General features: G+C 31.9%; 1 non-coding gene across 1 annotated transcript; it reads right to left on the bottom strand.

Moving 5' to 3' along the window:
- Nucleotides 1-3,891: 3,891 nt before the first annotated feature.
- Nucleotides 3,892-3,992, bottom strand: LOC122117418. The gene has a single exon (XR_006149159.1). It is a non-coding gene; the product is annotated as a small nucleolar RNA U13 (small nucleolar RNA).
- Between the last annotated feature and the right edge of the window lie 1,458 nt (nt 3,993-5,450).

The raw sequence follows: 5,450 nt of genomic DNA, 5'->3' as shown, positions 1-5,450 counted from the left end.
ATTAGTGTTTTACCTTTAAACCTATTACGATAACTCTAATTCCTGTGCTGATTTGTGTTACTAAGTGAACCTTGATAATTATTTTCTTTATGATAAATTTTTAAAGCATTCCTCAGATGGCAATTTTGGACTATCCTCTAACTTACCATCTAGCAAATAGCCACAATGTAAGAAACTTGACCATTTAAGCAATAATAAGTGCTTTTAAATGTCTGTAAAGTACATTTTCTATTTTCCAATTTTTAAAGATTATTATAACTTTAGCTCTTTAGAATTGGCTAGAAAAATATATTGAAGTAACTGTATTTTAGAAGAAACCATTATAGTAACAACTTAGCAGCATTTTTAAGAACACTTTTTTATGTGTGAGTATTTTCAGGAATGTTTAGTGTGCCAAATAATCATGGTGCTATGTGTTTGAAGATACATCCCTAAATATTTTCTCTTCAAACACATTTAAAGATTGAAAATAAATAAGAAATTATTTTGTTCCAACATTAAATCATAGTAAAATTTTCAGTTCCTATCACTGTCCTTAAAAGTGAAATTTAATTCTCTTTAATAATTGAATTGTTTAGCATTTTGTGTTCAAATTTCATATAGCATGATCTCTTAGCTGCTTCCGTGATCTTTGATATATACTTAGCATTTGTATTCTGTGATCTCTGTTATATATTTATTTAGCACTTCCAACAATACTGTAAAATAATTTCAAGTTCTATTAGAACTACTATAAAAAGAGGAAAAGAAGTGCTACATCTTTTACCTAATTATTTCAAACTGCTGACAACAACAAAAAAAGTGTTTCATAGGAATTTATTATCTATGAATGATCACATACAGATTTTTGCTTAAATGACCTATTCATCAAAATGCTAAAGAAAAGTAGCTTTTTCTTTTTCTCTTTCATATACTTTCCAATAACCAACTTGCAGAATCAGAGCGACATGTAATATAAATATAAATGTAATATAAATAGGAAAATACTACTTCAAAAAGTCTTATGCATCTGACATCAAAATAACACTTGAATAGTTGTTTCAAATTGACTCATCAAGCCAAAAAGGAAGTCTAAATGTTATTAGCTTCTGCTGAATTAATAATAATCTTTCCTAGAAATATGGGATAGAGAGGTGAGGAAGAGTGAATTTTCATTTAATTTAAATTAATGTTGTAATTAATAGACATTCTAGTTCAATGAACTAGATTTTGGATTTTAGTGGAGAGTAACATTTTAATCATCTAATTTCAGACACATTTAACTCATGTGAATGTTTGTGGTAGAGTTCATGGAATAAATTTTGAAAAAAGTGTTTCAATGGTCATTTCTGGAATTGGTAAGACAATGCCCAAACAATGGTTACTACATATAACCATTCTTCTCCTTTAGAAACTTGCATTTTCTCTAAATCGCATTTTTTTAATATTTATGAAAATTTAACTTCACAGGATAAAAGATTATATAGCAATTTTACTTAGAACTATATAACATTATAAGATCACTCTCCTTTTCTCTGGAGGTTCTACATGAAAGTATTTGGATGGACTTAATTATAGCTGCTCTAAGACTCATTGTAGTGTAAGTAAACTCTGCAGCTTTATCGAATTATCTAAGAGAAGTTTGTTTATAGAAGCTAAAGGTTCCTTTCTGATTCACTAAGGCCTTCCACATTCCACTCAGTATGTATTTATAAAGTACATATGTTAATTGTTTTCATTCAGCATAGAGAAATCGGAACCATCTATTAAGGTAATTTTGAGAAGCCAATCCTCTTCTTAAAGGAAAAATTGAGTCAAATATCTTTACTTTCAGTCTGTGCGGCAAGCTTATTTGGGGCTTTCACAAGAAAGTCACTCGGAAATATTTTTCTTCTGTCTAATACAATATTGATCACAAAGCTGTGAAATATTTTAGGTGAGAGTTGTTGTTTTTTTCTTTTAACAGCGCTTAATATCAAGTTGGAACAGACATTCAATGAAGCCAATACTCTCTCCTCACTTTCTTACTCAAACTACTCACCAAAATCTTCCAAAAATGGTGAGACAGAAGACAAAGGGTGAACCAATACAACAGTGATACTCACAAGATGACACTATGTTGGAACTGAACGTTACAACTTGTGGGGAGCGGGAATGTAGGAGTGACGTGGGAAAAAGCAGGGAAGGGGGTTACAATGTTCTACCTTTACAATAAAAAAATCAGCCTTGGAATTTGTCTTCAAAGTGAGTTTAATAGTTGCAAGAAAAATACTCCTATTTTACGCCATACTTTATATTTAAATCAAGGTCAGGAATATCTATGTTCACCAAACCTAACCCTAAATGTGTTGCAAAGTCAGATATCCCTTATGGGATAAGGATTTTTCCATTACAAGAAATATTTAGGGTGGATAGTGGCTTTTGAAGGCTATTATCAAAAAAGACGTTCAATATTGATCTGAGCAATGAATAGTAGCATTCTTGATCTGAGTGGGTGTACCTCGCATGATGATCATTTTGAAGCATATTATTTCCTTTGTTGTTTGGTTAATTAAAATAATCAATAACGAACACTGCCCTGTGGTCATAACTATACTATCTGCTTTCATTTTCTTTACAAGATCAATAGGTTGCCTCTTGCAGCTGTGCAAGAGCTCTTCATGGAACACAATATGGAAACTTGAACTTCTTGGTCACTCTTTACATATCCTTTGAGTATTGGCCTTCTGAGCAAAAGGTTCTCTTCGTTTATATGTACAGCAGGTAAAATTTAAGATTATTCTTCATTTCTAAAGGAATGTTACTATTACAAAGATGAATCACCACAGATGTGCATGCATTCTTTTGTTAATTTCAACAACTTCAAAGTAAAGAATCTTCAAACACAAATTTAGAAATTAATAACACGAACCCTAGTTAATGTACCAAAATGTTTTCACTGTATTTGATGTTGGTGCCCTGCATCTTGTATATACATTTTTCTAATTTGGGGAGGGGAAGGGAAATAACAAAATGCTAAAAGAAGGATACAGGTTGACCCATTGTAACAATGAGATGTACAAGACACTATGTTGAAAATGAACCTTACAACTTGTAGGGTGCCGGGGAGGGAGGAGTTGGGGAGAGAAGGGATAGTAGGGGAAAAACAAAGGAGGGGGTAACAATGCTCAATGGGAAATATTCTCATTACCTTACTCATGTAACTGTAACCCCTCTGTACAGTATCTTTACAATACAGTGAAAACAAGGGTATACCATGGGGGAAGAACATACAAAGAAAACAAAAGAAATCACATAGTACATTATAAGTCCTTTAAAAACAACAGCAACAAAGAAAAAAACCCTTGTGTCCCTATCTTGGGTTTCATTTTGTTTAGCACCATCTTATTTGGTCATATGTGCATAGCTTTTGACCTTTTCTACTTGTCTGGTAAGATTATCCTAGATGTATACTAGTTATTGCAGATAAGGGAAACCATGGAACTTATGTTTCTTTGGGCCAGGCTTACTTCATTTAGTATGTATTTTTTCCAAATCTTTCCATTTCCTAATAAATGGGGTGGTGTCATTCTTTCTGATTGAGCATAGAATATCATTGTACGTATGTGTATATATATTTATGTATATATTATATATGTGTGTATATATATATCTATCACATTTTCTTGATCTATTCATCTACTGAAGGGCATCTGGGTTAGTTCCATATCTTAGCTATGGTGAATAATGCTGTGATAAACATAGTTGTGCTGGTAGCTTTAGTATGGCCTTGTTTGTGATTATTTGGGTAAATGCCTAGAAGTGGGATTGTTGGGTCATATGTGTAGTCTTTTGAGGAATCTCCAAAGTTTATCAGACAGTTTTAATAAGGTATTTGTATAAGTGTTTTTTTCTTGAAATGTTAAATAATTCTTTCAATTATATAAAATTAGGACATAACAAGGTTTGAGGGAGTTGCATGTCATGCAAGCACTTGAGGACCCAATCATCATGTTTGTGAACAGGAAAAGAATCCCTATGACTGCTTTCTAGGGACATTTTTCACAATGAAATTGCTACTTGGTATGTGATAATTCCTAATCATGACTTGCAATGGAAATGAGTAGACTCTAGAATCTTTGTACATAACCGGGTATGGACAAATTATTTCAGAATAAAATATTAAAGTGAATATTAGTTGCTTTTTAAAAAAAATCAGTTCAGCAATGCTATCTTCTCAGAGATATAAAGAGAATGCAATTTCTTTGTGTCATGTGCCTCCAATTCTGGACAATGTTCAATGTAAAATCCTGAATATTTTGACCATGAGACTTTGTACTAATTCCATGCTGGAAACTTCATTACTTTCTGATTGGTGAATGTACTATCTCTTGTGTGACCACCCTATTTTTCTTATGTAGCATATATGTTACTAAGGATTTTCCAAATGAGCTACTGGTCTCTCAATCTCTTATTTTCTCTAGCAGGAAATATTATTAATTTTTTCTGCAACTCTGAAATTATTCTTTGAGATTATTTTTACCACTTAGTTTATACATTGCTTTTTACTTGTATATAATAACTTTAAAAAGTCATCCTTCCAGGGTTTGTTTCTTAAATAGAAAATTTCTCTAGTACTGGAGCTCTTCTCCAATACAAACTGTGAAAAAAATCAGCCTCATGGGACATTTAATTCTAGTTCGCCTTGGAAAAGAATCTAATGTTGAATCTTTTTAATGGCTCCTGGAGAAAAACTCTATTTCTGATTAGTTAAATGTATAGGTTTCTATGACACATTTACTTTAAGGAAAGAATGCTAAATCAGTTGAGAAAATGTTCAACAGTAAAAGATTAAATATCTGAATAGCTACTTCCTTAAAATGTTGAAATAAGAATGATTCCCAAAGATTAAAACAAAATTTGTTAACAAAGTGTGGAATTTGGAGATATATTTTCCTTAGGATGTTAAAATGATTCTGAGAAAAGCTCACAGACCAGTTATTTGAACCTTGCTGATGGCACCTTGCTCACTATCCTTCTGGTTCTTTCTATTAGCTGTATAGAGAATGATTGACTATGTTTTTTAATGGTTCTTTTGTAAAATTTTTCTACTTCTTCACTTTTGCTGCCTTTTTTCCTTATCAATCCTTTGTTTATAAATCTGTTTGTGTTGACAATCATTTGATAACTGCTAAGCATTGCTGTATTAGACAGTAGTTTGCAGCCTGATGTATAAGTGTTGGTGGTACTTAGAGCCCTAGGTTTGACTGCCTTTCTGATACTGTAAGTTTCAATGTTGTTATTTATGGTACATTAAGAGATTTCTGATATCTAATATTTGTGAGTTGATCTTGACTTCTTTTATACAGAAGTTTCTTTATGGGTGTTAGCTTTTAAATTTCTAGAAAGAAGAGCTCTTTCTTTATTTACTTTTAGTATCTCTATGGCAAATGTAGTGATCATCAGACCTTTGGGTTGTCTAAGGCCTGCAA

Source organism: Dipodomys spectabilis, unplaced genomic scaffold, assembly GCF_019054845.1.
Source record: "Dipodomys spectabilis isolate Male_0828 unplaced genomic scaffold, ASM1905484v1 ptg000140l, whole genome shotgun sequence".
NCBI classification, from domain to species: Eukaryota; Metazoa; Chordata; class Mammalia; order Rodentia; family Heteromyidae; genus Dipodomys; species Dipodomys spectabilis.
This window is presented reverse-complemented; position numbering and strand designations above follow the sequence as displayed.